Source organism: Amphiura filiformis, chromosome 18 (genome assembly GCF_039555335.1).
Source record: "Amphiura filiformis chromosome 18, Afil_fr2py, whole genome shotgun sequence".
Taxonomy (NCBI): Eukaryota; Metazoa; Echinodermata; class Ophiuroidea; order Amphilepidida; family Amphiuridae; genus Amphiura; species Amphiura filiformis.
The window spans coordinates 1215835-1234996 of record NC_092645.1 but is presented as its reverse complement, the minus strand read 5'-3'; the positions used below and the strand labels follow the sequence as shown (position 1 = coordinate 1234996).

The 19162-nt window shown below is 36.9% G+C and overlaps 1 long non-coding RNA gene across 1 annotated transcript; it reads right to left on the bottom strand.

Moving 5' to 3' along the window:
• Positions 1 to 5936: 5936 nt before the first annotated feature.
• Positions 5937 to 12293, bottom strand: LOC140139732 (uncharacterized). The gene is made up of 3 exons (XR_011857175.1): positions 11893 to 12293; positions 9069 to 9162; positions 5937 to 6952 (listed from the first exon to the last, which is right to left on the bottom strand). It is a non-coding gene; the product is annotated as an uncharacterized lncRNA (long non-coding RNA).
• Positions 12294 to 19162: the final 6869 nt, after the last annotated feature.

Sequence of the window (19162 nt, the reverse complement as noted above, 5' to 3'; positions counted from 1 at the left end):
GCACAAGTTTGCGTATTGAAGAATTGAAAGATTTACTAAGGCACATTCCAGCAGGTATAGTATGTTTAGTAAATTTATGCAAATTGCAATCCGAGTAAAAAAATGAATGCAAATGAATTCAACCACATTTTATTTCAATTTTTTTAAATCGCAGTAAAGAATTCACACACAAGCGTAGACATGAAACTCATAATCAAGTTTTAAGGGCCACTGTACCGTACCATTTCCATGATTTGCTTTGGATGATCTTTTTAAATTTTAGTTCCTGTAGGATAAACGTTGAGGATCCCAGACAAGCATGCTAACAGTACAAAGAACAAGACTAGTGAAGAAAATTGGGATGGAAGGAAGGAGCATTAATTGTAAATTGTATTTTATGAAAAAAAAAAATTTGTACACAGAAATTTAAACCAAAGTTTTCACTTGAATCTAGCCAGAACGGTATAAACAGTATGATTCGGGCCTCACAAAACCTCTTCTCATACTTCACAAGTACTGTATCATTTTAAAAGCTAATAGCAACCCTGTGTCATTCACTGTTGTTGTCTGTAAACAAGCTTTCTTTTCTGTTTGTGTAATTAATTCCTCTTTGATTTATTTCCTCTTCACCCTATCTGCTTTCTGACATTCCATTTCAGAGTGTAGTACTTGTAGATGCCTGCATGATCCCTAGCACCCTCAAGGCTCATCCAAGTAGAAGCAGATTGCCTGTACCTGCAAAGTCCTGCATGGTTTTCCCGATTGGCTTAACCACACCACGCACAATAATATACTAATATTGCACATATGTGACCGTCCACGGCGAATGAGCCGTAAATTCCTCCCCGGTCAATTTTGTTTTATTTCGTGTTTAAAAATAAACATCATAAACTTAAAAATGGTATATCATTTGACTTCAAACGATATCCAGAAGCGAGGTTATGGTTTGTTAAACTTTGCTCCTTCAACAAAATTATAGCTATTTACGTTTTTACATGTGTCTCTTTTTCCACATTGCTGGCAATATATATCAAACAGTCATAATTGGCGGTCATTTCAAATCATCCCCAAGTCAACGAGGTTTAAGAAAGTTCTCTCATTGTTAATTGTTGGTTATGCATACCTGTACAAAATACAATGCCTGGTAACCCACCACTTGAACAGGATTTAGCAAAAGCAAACAAAGACCAGAGCTATTAAAAGTTCTATAGCCGGCCATCTAAGGTAGAAGCTTATTATCCACTTCAACAATAGGATTATTGATTAGTTTTTGACTATCAAAATAAGACGGAAGTCGGGCCAGCTTAAGTTATCGATGAATACGACCTTCGTACACATTTTACACCGTAACACAGAATACAATTTAGGGAATTTACGGCTCGTTTGTGCTGCCGGGTCACATATTTTATCAAGCATGTTGCTTAAATTTCTTACAAATGGTATGGGACTATGAACTTCAGGCCAAGTAAAAAATAAAGCATGTTTCACATCCTGGTTTTTGAAAAAAAAGGAGGAAGAGGTGTTTTTATCGTAAAATCGGTGTAAATACCCATAATTAGACTAATTAAAGAGAGCAGTTTTAGGGACGCACCATTAGATTCTCAGGGGGGGCATGGGAGTTTTGGTCAGGCGGAATTTTTTTTTTCGCCTCCAAGAGCACCAAATTATTTTTTTTCGCCGCCTTTGGCGGCGAAGTTATTTTTTTTCAATTTTAATGTAAATTTGTATACAAAGTTGGGTGGGGACATTTTTTTTTTACTCATCAGTGAGGCAAAATTTTTTTTTTTTGTCTCACTAGTGGGCAAAGTTTTTTTTTTTTTCCTCACTAGTGGGCAAAGTTTTTTTTTTTCAAAAACTCCCATGCCCCCCTGAAATCTAATGGTGCGCCCCTTAGCGTACAATAATGCCTGGAAAAGCAGGAGCGCCTTTTTTATTTGTTTTTCTCAAAGGTAGGCCCCTCTAATTATCACAAGACCTTCCATTCCAAAAGTGTTTCTTATATCAGAGAACTTTTTGATCTTAGATTTTTATCATTTTTTCTGCACTTCCTCTGTACAAAAGTAAAGGAGCTTTCCCAATTTCAAACTTTCTTTTTATCTGTGGTCACTCACACCCCTGTTATATATTAGAAAGCATCTCTACTTCCTAGACATATTTTTGGAACGTTACAACTGAATTTAAAAAAATAAATATAATTGAAGAAACCTTAAAAAAGGAAGCGGGAGGGGACATGAAGCATGTTTATTTTTTAATTTGGCCTTACGTAAAACTAAAATTAAAGATGAGCACAATTTTGTCAGTTCAGACAGATCAGTGCAGACCCACACCTGTTTTGTATTATTCTGATGAAAATGTAGTACTTCTGAAAAATTGTGAGTGACACACTCAAGTCCGTTCAAGTGGGAGAGGGACAAAAATTGTGTGTGACAGTCTCAAGTCTGTTCAAGTGGGAGAGGGCCAATCGCTATTTATCACATCTGATTATCGACAGGATGTAGGTAAGTTATAATAATGTACTAAGTATACAGCATGAAGGGAAGTTATAATGTACCGTAAATAAAGCAAGCACATACAAGTTAAAGGTTTAAAAACACTTTAATGTGTCACTTAAGGAACACCCAAGAACAGGCCATGAAAAACGGAGGCAATCGGCGCAGCTCCTTGCCACATAATTTGTGATTTGGAGGAAATTCTGCTTCTGTAGATAAAGAAGTGCAAAAGAAAATTATGGGAAATTCTCAGGAGGGAAACTTCCTACATTGCTGTATAGTGTATTTCCCAATCCCATCAATTAAGTTTTTCTTTATATGACTATGAGCAGAAGCAGAATAAAGTAAACATTTTTTCCAGGTCTATCCTCAGTGCAGGAATGACAAATGAAGGTACATGATCTGTCTTTTACAGATGGATTGAATCAATACAGTAATACATGTAATTTGTTTTCAAACACAGAAATGTACAGAAACCAGAAGAAACAGGGGGGCACTCGACTCTGGAAGTGACAGGGAATATGCAGACAACAGTTCGAACTAGGGATCTTTCGGTGAGAGCCTAGACACCAAAAAAGGGGTCTGGTCTCAAAATAGGGGTCTTTTGTGAGACTGGGGAGAATCTGACCAAAAAGGGGTCATTCACCCGTGTCATTCAGTGAGACTTGGGAAAAATTTGGGACAACACAGGGCCTAGATTTCGTCTTGGTTTGCGAGAATCAAAATACACAATCACTGCACTTACTGTATGATACAATGAGGGAAGTTGATTCTCGCAACCGAATCTTACGAGAGTCATTACGAGAATCGATTCTGTGATTCTCGTTGAAATCTAGGCCCTGCAACATAAAAGTTTATGGTCCTGTGTCACAACCTGGGGTACCTTTGTGTTACATAGTAAAAAAATTAAATGGTTCAAACATTTTACCTACACATCTCATTTGAAGTAGTTCATCCTCCTGAGCATTTTGACACCTTTTTTATGGAAATCGGTTAAAAAATGAGAGAGTGCGAGCAAAAACAATCACAAAGTAGGGAGGATGTAACCCCACCATTTGTTTTTACATTTACAATCATTCTGAGCAAGTATTGGTCTTTTAAATGAACTTCTGTATTTATTTACTTGGTTTAGATGTCTGGGAGTCCATTTAGACATTTTTTAACTAGATTCAAATTTTTAATGGGGGTTTTAAATCAAATTCACGATATGAATCCCTCCCCCTAATCCTCCTCCCCCTAATCCTCAGCCACCCTTGGCACATTTCATGCCAAACGATAAAAACATGAGTAATCTAGAATAAATTAGCCTCAATTTAAGACCTAATTGAATCTTCTAAGTGAAGGAATACTCAAGAGACAGTGTTTTGAAATCCAAGCTGCACATCAAAATGTAACAAAGCCACCTTTTTGGGTACCCCATTATATGACACAGGATCTTATACAAAATTGAATAAAAATAATAAAAAATAAGGCAATTCTGAGTTATGTATTCCACCAGTGGCTCTTCTGCGACCCCTACGCAGAACTTCCGAGAGTGGATTAACTGTGCACGGTGGACGCAAGGAATCCATTGACGGATTTTCTGCGCACGTGCACTGAAACAACCCTCCGTATATACTAGGCGCCGGTGGAGTATTTCTGCGCAGTCGCAGGGAATCCACTGACGGATTCTCGGCTCACGTGCGCTGAAACTCCCGTCCGTATGTAGGCGCGGATGGAGTAATTCTGCGCACAGTCGCAGAGTATCCACTGACGGATTTTCGGCGCACGTTTTAATCCTCTCATGAATTGCAATGATTTAATATTATGCTAGCTTGTTTCATAAGAGATATGAATTCCAGGGTAGGCCTATTCGTCTCATCGTGCGCCGAAAATCCGCCAGTGGATTCCCTGAGACCGTGCGCAGAATTACTCCACCGGTGCTATATATGAAGGGGATTTTCAGCGCACGTGCGCCGAAAATCCGTCAGTGGATTCCCTGCGACCTCGCACAGAATAACTCCACCGGCATTATATACGGAGGGGAATTTCTGCGCACGTCCGCCGAGAATCCGTCAGTGGGTATTAAGATACAAGAAATATAACAAATAAAAAAAAGTATAATAAATAATCATCGTACATGCACTGAAAGTAATGTTTTAATCCTAAGGTAGACCTAATCGTCTCAGATTATATCGTGCGCCAAAAATCCGTCAGTGGATTCCCTGTGACCGTGCGCAGAATTAATTCCACCGGCGCTATAGACAAATCCATTTTCGCGCATTCCTACACCTCAATGGCAGCCATAGCTGGGTCCCCCTTAGGTGTATTCCACCTAAAATGTGAAATGACATGGCCTTGGCGGGGATATTAAACTGCATTCCATCACCTGTGTTACACATACACCCCTACACAAAAGAATGATAAAGGTTTACAACACAATACTATTCAACACCAATTTTTAAGCGGATTTAATCCACCCAATTCGGCAGTAACAACACCAGTTTGGTGCAAACGGGACCCAGTAATGGCTGCCTGAATTCTGACTATCACTTGGCTTGTTGGATTTGTTTATATATGGAGGGGAGTTTCTGCCTACGTGCGCAGAAAATCCGACTGTGGATTCATTGGCATTTGCGCCCACCGTGCGCAGTTAATCCACTATTGGAAGTTCTGCGTAGGGGTCGCAGAAGATCCACTGGTGGATCATGGGGATACATACAATTCTGTGAGAGATTATCAGAAATTTCTCCAAAATTTTTGAAAAAGGGGGTCTTTTGGTAACGGGAAAACAAAAAAGGGGGTCATTGGGGGAGAGGGAGTTCGGTAAAATAAAAAGGGGGTTCATTGGGTGAGACGGAGTTGAAAAATGGGGTCAATGTGGCCGCACATCCCTGTCACCCATTTATTAGTGAGTGCCCCACCCCGGAAGAAACTAGTTCCGAACTGTCAGTGAGTTTGCATGGCTGCATCGTCAGCATGGGTACAAATTGCCCTTTACCTGTGTGTATACGATACGCCTGCGGAATTATGGTAACAACACACAATTTGATGCTGCCACTGCAAAATTGTTACTCTCAACTTCAGAAGAGAAGCACTATAATGCCTTGTACTATACTTTGTTCGGCTTATACTTGGTAAAAACAAGATGCATAAACATCCTATATTGATATAGAATGGCAGCACATGGTCAGGCGAAGCACCACCCTATGCTAGTTGCACATAAACAAGTGTAAGCAAGCTAGTCATTCTTGCAAATTATAAGCCAAACAAAGTAGATGTTCTATCATTCTACGTACAAAGATCCAAGATCAGAAAGCCAGATATGGTGTACAATTCGCTACTTGCATGGTTCCGCCATAGTGCACAATGTACGGGGAGAGCCTCGAACTGGCAGCATACATGAATGGGAATTGTTGTATAACATTCTGCGTAAGGTTATGTAATTCTTCCTTTCATGTATGTTCAAGGCTCTCCCCTGTACATTGTGCACTATGGCGGAACCATGCAAGTAGCGAATAATGTTGATTTTCCAAACCTTTTATACCTGTGATTGGTACATACATGGCTGTAGTCAAAATAAGTTCATATTCTATACAATTTGTACAATATAAGCTATTAAAGTCAAAATAAAACAGAGTTTGAAAAAGTAGTATGTTGTATTTTGTAATGCATTATGCAATGCTTGTGTCCTTTCCACATTAAGATAGGAAGACCAATGTCCTTGGCATTACTGAGTTCTCTGTATTTACTGCTGACCTGGATAGATAAGACCAAAAAATAATTCATTTCAATTGCTTGTCCTCACCAGGCCCACCCTAATTTTAATAATCTGGAAAACATTTATTCTTTGGTTATTTTTTTTAAACAGTTTTTTCACACACTTCCAACCTGTTTTAAGACATTCAAGATATACTACCTTCGCAAATTGCTCCTGTACTATACCTGCACAGATTGCCCATACGCACATTGTGCATGCGCCGATTGCCCATGTGCATACATGAACTGCACTTATTGCCCCTGTGCAAGTGCGCATACAGTACCTGCACAGATTTCCCCTGCGGATGTGCAGATACCCCTGCGCATAAACCACCTGTGCAGATTGCACCTGTGAATACCTCACCTGCATATATCGTCCCTGTGCACATTGCGCATGTGTATATTTCATAGATAAATATCCCAAATAGCATATGCCTAGATGTAAAACATGTTTTGGCTTTCTTATTTTAATCGACCAACCCGACCCTGTCTTCCACAGAGAGTGCGAGGACAAGTTTTATTTTTTGCCAAAGGAGCACCCAATGGCAAATCCAGCACCAGAAACACCATGTTAAACCAAAGGTAATTTTCAACTCTTCGGCACTTCTCGGTAGTAACTGACATGGTGATCTTGTTCTTCTTTGCAAACAGGGTTGGGGTAGCAAAGGTAATTTTCAGCTCTTCGGTAGTAACTGACATGGTGATCTTGTTCTTCTGCCTGGCTGGCCCTATTAGTCGGAATGAAGCTGCAAAAAACAAATATTGTAAATTAATTTATTTCAGTGATTCAATTCGTACACAATATTCCAACATGACATTGATAAATATTGATATTTACATGTACTAATAATGAATGTGTATTATTTGTTCGGAGAGAAAGTAGACAAAATAATGCACGCATGCTGATGTTGATGCATCTAATATTCGGGGCTCGTGCATTAGATGCGTCAACATCAGCGCAATTGCATTATTTTGCCTAATTTATCCAGCAACAAATACATTAATCTATTTCATACAAGAGAAGAAAAAAACTAAGATTCTTGCTGAAAATACAAATTATCACAGTAAAATATGGGAAAATAGAAACAAATATAAATGCATCAACCCACCCGAAAAATGAATGAATCCTAAGCGATGTGAACGAGCACGAAACGCTGCACGTAGTATGCAGAGTGCACATTATACACAATCAATGCATTTCGCGTACTTTTCTAACAGTTTTTCTGATTGACTGCTTTGATAGGAGTGTATGAAAAGCTTTTGTTGTACTGCGTCACCACAATTGTGCACAATGCCACTAATCAAATATAGCGTAGCATCTCATGGGTGGGGTTCAGGGTCCCTGGAAGCTTGTGGTTTAGCCAGGGGTGACGCTAGAGGGGGGTATGGGGGTGCAACACCCCCCATACACAATTTTGTCAGCAAAAATTGACAGTTGTCGTCAAAACCATGTGATTGTCGGCAAATGTAGTCAAAGCTATGTGATTGTCGGCAAATTGCAAGAGACATAAGATTAAGGGGGTACTACACCCCTAGACAAATTTGTGTCTATTTTTGCATTTTTCTAAAAAACTAATAACACAGTGGTAACTGTTAACTGGTAAAAGTTATGTATATAATAGGGGCAAGGAATCCAATTTACACTGGAATTTCAGTGACCCAAGACAAGCGGTTTGTTATTTATGATAAGAATTAAGGTACCGCTAGTATGTACCTCGTTTCCTATCATATATACTGAACCGCTTGTCTTGAGTCATTGAAATTTCAGTGTAGTAATTTGATTCCTTGCCCCAATAATATACTTAACTTTTATTAGGCAAAAAAAAAAGGTTTGTCTCAAAGCTTGCGCGCGCGTTTGTAAAATCGCACGATTTGACAAAAAAGAAATGCGGAATTTTTTTTATTTCAAAAAAAAATTTTTTTTTAGTTTTTTCCAGAAAAAATCGGCGAAAAAATATAATGAAAAAAGTCGGGAATAAAAAAAAAAAAAAAGCATTGCGCATTTGTTTTAAATTTCTCGTGAGCTTTGAGACAAACCTTTTTTTTTTTTTTGGCCTTACCAGTGTGTTATTATTTTTTGAGAAAAATGCAAAAATAGTCACAAATTTACCACAGGGGTGTAGTACCCCTTAATGTGTTACGAAATAGTTGTTGTTACGTAATAGACATTGTGAATGTTATAGTAGTTACTAATTAAAAATTGGTCAAAAATATTTCCGTCTGCAAAACACAGACACCCCCCCAATCATATTATTAGCGACGCCCCAGGTTTTGGCCATTGAAAGTGGTATAGGAAGGATCTCCTGGCATGTTTTATGTTTTCAAATATTTCAACAGACATAAAATACACTTCAAAATTGTTAAAAAACTTAATTTTTTTATTTTTCTGATTTTTTTTTAAATCAAAGAGTATCATGCACTACTCTGGAACCTATGGCATGCCGCTATTCCTGCTTTAAAACAAGTCATTGAAAATACTTCATACACCACCCCCCATCAGGGCTGTCAACTCTCACGCATTGGCCGTGAGTCTCACGCATTGGGTCACTTTCTCACAGTCTCACGCCAAGGTAGTATAATCTCACGCCTAGGAAGTAAATCTCACGCAAAAAGCTGGATAATGAGTAAAATCGCACACATCGTCATGAATAATTTGTTACTCCTAATCCCCCCCCGCTTTTCACATTATCGAGCACCGTGGCTAAAATAATCGTGGTACAAAATGAACATTGGAGTCGGCTAAGCCCGGTACGCCTCTGTCTCACGCCAAGCAATTTCAAAAAGTTGACAGCCCTGCCCCCCTGGTGATGGTCCTGAATTAAGTAATTATGGAATGCAAAAATATTCGCAGAAATAACTCACCTAAATTGTATCTTTGTTTACAAGTGTCGGTCTTCTCTCTGTCATGTCTTTTCTATGATTTGGACCAGTTCACCAGAGTATATGTTTTCAAAATCTGAAATAATAAATCCATACGTAGTATGTCAATGTCACTCAATGCTGGGTGTCAATTTGTTTGTGTTTTATTATTTCAGTGTTGTGAATATACTAGTACCAGCTAGTATATTCGGCTGAAATTAAAGATAACAAATTTTGTAGGCCTCAAATCCGGGGGAGGGCACTAAACTTTAGAAGTGTCGAGTATGTGCCTATCGGCATCATGAAGTAGGGGCCTATCGGGTACAAAACATTATTTTAAAAAGGGGGTTGTTGGGTACAAGCAAATTAAAAAGGGGTTCATTTGGGTATAATATTTTGAAAACAGATGGTCATTGGGTGTAAGATTTTAAACAGGCGGCGAATGGCATGATCGAGCCAGGAACTTGTGAAACCGCCCGGCCGCATGACATTTTCCATATACTAGGTTAGTTTTGTGGGGTTCATTATCGAACCCCAACGGTTTTAGCTTGTATTTATATTATTTATTTACATAGGCCTATTTGTTTGTGATATTTCAAGCGTTTTAAAATTTCAAAATAATCCCATTCAATTACACGGTTGACGATGAAAATTTAGAGAATGCAATGCGACCACCACCGGATTTCAAAAAAGGGGTCATCGAGTAGAAAATTTGGAAAAATGGAGCAAAATTCTTGTTCTTGTTCCAAATTTTCCAAATTTCCAATACAAATTTGTTTCACATTCTACTAGGCTATGAGAGTAGTAGAGACCATTGCATTCAAAATCTACATGTAGTCGGATTCGCTGAAGCAGTGAAGCATTATGCCGTGAAAAGCAATGTAAGTTCAGAAGTAAACACAGCCGATTACGACAGGCAATATGCGGATTTAGGGTTTCTCTACCGGAAGTCAATTTGTGTACTACTTCCATATCAAAACGATGCACTTGTCGGCTGCTACATGTCTCATTTTACATACTAGTTAGGAATAAATACCAGACTCATCTCAAGTGGAGGTCACCTCAAATCATACCAAAGTCACTTGATTTAGGAATACAGAGAACATGTTCCTAAACTATGTGACCTGGGGATGTTTTGAAGTGACGTCCACTTGAGATGAGTCTGGTATTTATTCCTAGCTATTATGTGAAATGAGACACATGTAGCAGCCGACAAGTGCATCGTTTTGATATGGATGTACACATTTGTGCCGAAATTACTTCCCACAATGCAAAAAATATGCATATTGCATAACAAAGAATATTGATTAACCTCCGAACTGTATCTATTGTTATGCAAAACGCTTATTGCATTGTGGGAAGGAATTTCGGCACAAATTGACTTCCGGTATCTAGAGAAACCCTAAATCCGCATATTGCATCAAAAATGTTGCTAAAATTACACTTCACTCAGCAAAATTTTAGACTGTCCAAAACAGGCAAATCTTGCTCAAAAGATACAGTTGACTAATCGAAATGACTTTCATCCACTTCAATATTAACAGAATAAATAAATTTCTGGTGCAAAAATTGTACTGTTGTCCGACTGAAAACGATACCAACGCACTTTAGCAAGTAGCATCGAATACGTAACTATCGTGTGCAAATTTGAAGTTACTGGAGAACTCTAGCTTCGAATTTGCACAGGATAGTTACGCATTCGATGCTAGAGTGCTTTGCTATCGTTTTTCGGTCGGACAGCGGTGCAAGTTTTTTCACCAGAGGTTATTGATTCTGAATGTCGAAATTTGAATGAAAGTTATTTTGATGAGTCGGCTGTGTTTACTTCTGAACTTCCATTGCTTTACACGGTGTCATGCTTCAGCGAATCCGACTAGATTTTGAATGCAATGGTCTCTAGCCTAGAATGTGAAGCTACATGTATCGGTGAGCAAATTCTTGGCTAGACTTCTCGAGCAAATTCGAAGTTGCAACACGGCCCCAGAGACACTAGCCCAAGGTACTCGCACCTCCATCACTACGATTTCCACTGTCCTTCTCCGTACAAAGGTCTGAGCCTATCTGGTCCAGGGTACACAGTAACAAATTTTATTAACAAAATATCACTTCTTCCTCACATGAAAATTAGACTTTTAAACAAAACATATTTGGTGCATGTGTGAAAATTTAAGGTAAGACTGTAAAATGACCAAATTTCAATTTGTGACTGTGACCGTAGCGATCGTCACCATAACAACATTAATATCTCATAGTCTACAGATAACACGGTGGCCATGGTGGCGAATAAATTTCATTTTTTGCTGTGAAATGCAGATTTAATGAAAAGAGATGCGCAGGAAGTCTTCATAGTGTTACATTGTATTTTTAAGGATTATAACCCGGATTATAATCACAAAACTGAACATGTGAGTACTTTTGTGAATGCAGGGTGAACCTTTGAAATTACGACATGAGTTCACGGTTCAACTGCCTCAGTGCCTCGTTTTTTCCAATACTATGGAAGTCATGGCCCTATACATGTATGGCGAGGAAGGAACCAATAGGGCCATGATGTGTCGGGCTACAGGGACATCAGCTCAAGGGCTGATCTGGGCTTTCCTGTGTATAAATAAAAATGAAATGAAATGAATAATTCTAAAAGTAAATTGTCATATGAAATATGTACAAACTTCAAGTACCGTACATGTCGACTGGACTGCATAAAATATGGTTCCTCTTTTGCTCTTTTGTTTGATAAAAACTCAATGTTGTGTGGTGTTGTGTCTGCATTTATGAGCGACTGGGTTAAGTAACAACACGACGAAAAGACAAATAATTTTAAGCTTACCTTCCTTCATCATCATGTACTGTTTACATGACGGCATCATGATGATCTGACTGTCGCTGTCAAGTGTCATAGCTGTGACTGTGTATAATGTACACAGTCGGTGTAGGTAATATAAATCTCAGCCGCCGCAAAGGCAAAGCAAATTTATGCTCCATTCGTTGGCCAAGGCATTTTCAATACGAAAACAGCTGATTGAAAATCAAAAAACATGTAAACACAACAATGGCCTAGTCTCCGCGACCGGCTTGATTCTGCTCACTACAAATACACGTACGTTTTTGCGACATGAAACAGAGACTAGATTGGGCGCATACAATCTGAGACAATCCGCCCAACATGCCCAATGAATCGAACACACGATTTCGCCAAATTTGGCGGCGCTATATAAAAAATCGCGTTCGGACAGGGGTGTATGATAAAGGTCTATTAAAAAAAACTCGATATGTAATTACTACATTGCATGTGAATATTATATTTACGAAGTACGCGTTTATCTCTGCATCGATCTCAACATATAGGGCTTAGGGCCACGAAACAAACAAAAAAAACACATTGCGAGCTTAACAAAGTTATGGACCATGAAAATAAAACACAAAAACCCTTTTTATTAAAACCAAACAAACCCTTGCAATAAAGCAATGAACTGTTGGTAGAGGATTACATAATGAGGCAAGACCTCACAAAGAGGTCAAGGAAAAACAATACCACAAACAGGACAAGACCACAAGATAGCTATTAAAGAAAGTTGAGACTTGAAACTAAATGGACACAAGATTAAAAAAAGAACGAAAAATCCCTAGCCGACAAGATAACTTAAAAGTCAGAAAAAGGAAAGAAAAGAGAGTCAGACAGAGTATAAACACACACAAAAGTAAATACCCCTTAATTGACCATTATTCCAAATCGGCTACTTTTCTTTAAAAATCCTATTGCTAATCAATTACTATATTCAATTATTGTGAATACGATTTTGTTAATTATAAGCGTATTCATAACGGCTGCGTTACTTTTTGTGAAGGCTTTACAATTATGGTGCCCGTGTAGTGAACTATCGATACCGATGCAGTAGGGCATCAAAAACAATATCAATACAGGCAATGATTCATATGAAGACCTAAGCGCAAGAAGACCCTAAGTCCATATTTGGCATTTTGAGATATGATTGTTTTAACTTTTTAAAATAAGATAATTTGAAAACCAAAAAAACATAATATTGATACTTCTCAGGTTCATGGGCATAGGCAAAAAGAATCATTTTGTATATCAACCAAGTAAATATCTGTACTATTGATCGATATTGATCGATTGATCATTTTTGAAACAAAAGCGAATAACTCAAAAATGAATGCAGATGTTGGAAATATTTAACCATATTGGTAATTTATGTGCAAAGACGAGCAATTTCACACCTTCTTAGTTGAATTTGAAGGTTGTTTTTAAATTTGACCTCAGTTGACCTTTAACCGGAAGTGACCTTCTAACTCATTAACCGAGCTCACAATGTATGATAAATTATATATTTTCATAATTGTTGTCATGAGACGAGTAATTTGACATGTCTCTTGACGACATTGGACAATTTTTCATTTTGACCCCTAATGACCCTCACGTGACCCCTATGGGTAGTGGGCTAAATTTTTTTTTTAAATCAAATTGTTTTGTCTTCATCGAAGAACTTCAAAACAACCCGTAAACCAATCCACCATAGTAATATGTTGGATTGCGTGACTGTACTGGATACCTGCAGGACTTTGACTTTCGTCTTCAAAAGTGAATAATTATGAGCAAGTCTGTGGTCATTGCCTGTCAGTTCCACCCATTCTGATCGACGCATAATAATAGATTAAATTACTTCACTATTTTCACACTAATACGCTTTTAACTTGTGCTACTCTTTAACGGTTAAACTATTTGCGGTTTAAAGCTTACAATGTGATACAACTATAATTGTCCAATCCTTTAAAGAGTGACACGTGTGATAGAAGAGAGCGTATTGTTAACAAAGAATTAAGAAACATTTTAGAAGTGTATAAATATTATTTTTTTGGCGTACATACCGCATCCTTGTTCATCTTCTCCTCCCGGGCATCCTATCTTACGTTATTTAATGTTTCTACATGAATGAGCTTTATTAAAGAAAAAAAAATCAAAAAACGGAATTGAAATCGGTCAATGCATTGTGATGTAGTGTCAATTTTAAGATGTTCGTAAATGGAATTAAAACCTGCCACAAATGGCTATAATGACAAAATAGGCACATTTCGAGATTTTGAAGGTTTATTTGGACCCTTGCTTGAAAAAGCAGCGATAATTTAAGTATCACAGGTTAAATGTCTATCTTTCCGTAACTCGTTAAAGAAAACAAAATTTAAAAATCTATCATTGAATAATTATAATAAATTAACCAAATATACTATTTTAGCTATTTCAGCCAATCTGCAGACAAATTAAAGGTGAAAAAATGACTAAGTTCAGCTAATTAATATGCAAAATTGATGCCAATAGAAAACCGTACATGATATCAGGGTGCGGTTTTTTTTGCACACATATGTATACAAAGTTAGTTCAATTGATAACAAAAAATACACAAAAAGTAATTAATTATGCAAATTAGCTAATTACAGCTAATTATGTATTCATGATATTATTATGTAAATAGGCATGAGTAGTTTTGGGTTTTTTCAATATTTAATGAAAGTCTATTCATTCACCATAAATTTGTCAAGTATGAACCTGTTATGATGTTGAATAAAGAAACTGCAGTTAATTACTTAAATATAATACAAAAAAATACAAAGTTTAACATTTTGACGATGTCTGAAATAGAATTTTCATTTTTTTCTGTAAACATGGTATGCGTCATCATTGCTCAAAGCTAAATCCGAAAAGTAAAAATAAAAATTCATTTGCAATGAGACTTTAAATTAACATTTTGTTATTCGGATTAACACGGGAAGACAAATGGTAAAAAGAACAGCCATTTTCTGTATCGCGTATACAAAAATAGTATGGCCTTGGACACACACAACGGCTTAGAGCTATTGTGGTTTGGAAAATTACTCCCTAAAAATGTCTTTGATAATGTTTTGTTTTTAATTGGTTTTACTCAAGGCAAGGGAAGTGTTTCATTCGTTGTCGACGGAAATAATTTACATGCTAAGAAAGATTAATATTTCAGCTAAATGGTGGTAGACCCTTTATTTCAATAGGCCTATATTTACTGATTTATGAGCGATCTTCAAAAATCCATAAAATCAGGCAGTAGCTCTTAAACAAAACAATATTTAATTTTTGCGGACCCGATGGTAGCCTCGGTAAGTCTTCACACACCATATATTAAAAATTCAAACATTTTGGATAAATGAAGCATTATGAGGAAATTCATTTTTTGACATGATGTTTTCTAAAATTGGTCAACTTTGAAGCGCGCGCTTTTCAATTCACTGTTATGCTTGCATGCACAGTGTGGCAGAATTATCGTGCAGCCACTGTGACATACCTATTAAAATCCTTTTCACTGCTGCCAAACCTATACTAAGAAAGGAATGAAATCAAAAGTTACACTTTTATAATCTAATCAATGAAAGCATGATGCTAGTTCTCTTGTTCGAGAACGCTTTGTGTACCAATCAATAGGGCATGCGATGGAGCAAACTGCAACTATTGAATTTGCATCTTCCTTGGGTTTTTGGAGCTAAATCCTAGCTAAAAGATGCAGCTATTGGCTGCTAGTTCCAATTATGACATATCTGTCTTTGTGTAGACACAAGGGTGAACATTACTGGACGTACCTTAATTCTTTTGCACACTGTATGTTTATAACCTGCATTTGCGTACGCGTTTTTCATATTCATTATAATATAATTGAATTAAACACATCACGTATATGCATGAGTTTATAAATGAATTTTAAAATGCATGTATATGATAAGTTACCGAAAGTGCATTGAAAATGGTAATTGTTTCATTGCAGTGTGTAATGGTTTGGTTCTTTTTGAAGAATAAAACAGTATGTTTTCTATTGTTTTGGCTAGATTTAAATAACAGTTAGAACCATGTAATGTTGACCCCATGACCCCACCCTCTAGCGTCACCTTTCATTGTAGACTTCTTAAGGGCGCATGACACCAAATCACTGCGCGAAAGGTGCAATGGTGATGAGTTCCGGTTAAAAGTATATGGCTACTGGAGACAATGCGGTGTCCTTAGGGACCATGTTCTTCGTGAGGTTGGCATGTTCTGATTTAAATGAAAGATGCTAACCTATTAATGACTAAAATAGATATGAAATTATACAAATCGATTTCACAAGAAAAGTAGGCCCTGTCCGAATTACTGCTAACGGAACAAGTTTTAATGCTAGTTTCGGCGTTGAAATAGCGGCGTCGCTTTTCAACATTTTTTAATAAAAAACTGAATCTATAAAGTTCCCCAAAATTGAAGCTTAAATGAAATTTCAGTCCTTAATTAATACAGGGATGACGTTAAAAAGTGAAAAAAATTGTCACGCCTGGTAGAAAACGCCTCTTAAAAAAGTTGATTTCTACGTGCTTTTCAATGGAGAAGTTATTTGGTGGTTTACGCCCTTGAAGTTTTTCCGCGTTTTTATGGAACACCGCCATCATGTGAAAACAAAGTATGGTAGATTTTTTGACTAAAATACTATGCCTAAACGTTGTCAAGAACACGTCGGCAGGGCAATTTCACAATTCTTGTATATATTCTTCAAACTGTGTGTCACATCATATTTGATAGTTTATAAAAGTCAATGCTCTCCCCTATGCGATACCTTTCGCCTTTGGCGATTTTATAAATATACACTATTGGTTGTGTACATGCATGCCAGGTGAAGACACAGTGGAGGTGAATCTACTATAATTCTTTTAATTCTATTCTCGGGATTGTAGTAAACATGTTAGTGCAGTATTGCGTTAAGAAACTGGCTGTATAAAAAATTACAATTTCAATCGCTTGTGATGTTTCTAAAAAAACTTCTAATAAATCTAACTCCACAAAGAGCAAGAGAAAGAGGGAGTACAGATTACCTTATTCTTTAACTACTGAGCAATATTTTGTAACACGGACTACGAAGGAGGGGGTACACCGCCCTGTAATTGTCATTTATAAATGTAGATGTGGGTCTCTTCTATCCAATACCAAAAATAAGTAAAACATTCCCCACATAATACATACATGTAATATCAAATTTAAGTACACAATAATACAAAATGCAAACCGACAATTTAAAATACAGAGATAACGACAGAAGTTATTAGATGTTAATATTCTAATATTGTCGTCACATGGATTAAAACTTTTACAAAGAGATTTAGATGCCGATCTCAAAATGGTATACTGAGCGCTTTACCATACCACATTTATTTATTTAGAGGTTAATGACTTGGCGTTGTGAAAAATATTTTGCTTTTGAACCGAGGAATATGCCGAGATCCAAGCAAAAATTTTGGATTATTCACAATACCCTAAAAGTATTATAATGTAAAGTCATAAATCTTCATGACCGTCACTTTGCATATTTTTAAATTTGTTTCACATTTTCTTCTTTAAATTCATTTCCCTGTAAAAAATCGAATAGCCTATAATACCAATAGCGATCAATCACACTACCGCGCAATCATGCGATGTTCAAATCCATGTAGTAAATACGGCGACCCGCAATCGCGTAAATTGTTCGAACACATAACACTTCACGGTCACACAACGGGGTCATTATAAATCGTAAGTACGTCAAGAGACGCGGTCATTATACTTTTTCAATAACCTGCATTTGCGTCAGTGTATTTCATATTTATTATTCGCCGTAGAAGTGATGATGTAACAGGATTAACTACCATACGCTGGCGAAGTTACGTAATAATCGGATTAATTACCATAGCAATAGGTGAAAACAATTTTTGAATATACCGCGCTGCAGTGATACGCTCACGCGGTACCTCTGCATTGAACCATATCATGTTGATCACTTGCACCTGTAAGATAAGTATCTTTGAAAAGACCGGTATTGTATTCAATCTATGATTATAGACATATACAGGTGATGAGTGCAACCTGCTTGTAGTGCGGCGCGGTATATTCAAAATTGTTTTCACCTATTGCTATGGTAGTTAATCCGATTTATTACGTAACTTCGCCAGCGTATAGCAATAGGTTGAAACAATTTTTGAATAATCGCTCTACACTAGTACGTTTAAGCGGTACGTCTGCATTGAACCATAGATGTCATAAAAAGGGATAAATACCAGCATCGTAATTCTATAGAACATAATATATTATAAGGAACGAAATCAAAAGTTGCACTTTTATGTTCTAAGTAATGAAAGCACGATGCCAGGTCTAATCAATTCTTTTGGGTGTGTTTGGGAAAATCCATATCTTCAATACATGAATACGAAAGGCCAAAAATTGATCGTCGGCTTTTCATCCCAGCTACATATACTTACATATCATTAGATTGACAAAGCTTACTTCGAGAACTGTTAAATTTCAAAAATATCAACTTTTAATCATTTGCCATAAAATGTGTATTTTATCGCGAATTAAAAAAAACATCAAAAGTATTTGATATCAGAAGGACATTCTTCGTATTCAAAATGCAATTTGATATGTCTGATGTGCTCTCATATCCCACAAAAATACTGCTCAAACGCTCATATCAGAGCCCTTGATCTGAGCTAAAAGATGCAGCTATTTGCTGCTGGTTCCAATTATGACATATCTGTCTTTGTTGAGGATATACAGGGGTGTGTTTAACTGGTACTTTTTGCGCATCGTATTTTGCTTCAGCAAGGCATATAACCGAAATAATCTTCACAATTTACAATATACTGTGCAGATGATATTCTACTACAATTCTTTTATTTCTATTAAACATGATAGTGCAGTATGACAATTGTAATCGCTTGTGATGTTTCTAAAGTTAGAACAAAACCCCTTCCCAAATCTACCGCTACAAAGAGCAAGAGAAAGAGAAAGTATAAGTTAACTTTGTCTTTAAAGAAAAACAAATTTGAAAGGTTAAAGTTGGTGCAGTGTTGCACTAGGAAATTAGCGGTATCAAAATAAACTTTTTTATCGTGTGTGGTGATAAATTTAGACAAAACACTTCAAATAAAACTGCCAAATATAGCGAAAGTCAAAGTACAAGTTGTCTTCAAAATATAACGAAATAAACTTAATAAGTGTAAAGAACAAATTAAAGTTAACTGTATGTATTCATCGTAAGGCAAAGTAAAAAAAGCATGACTAGCGT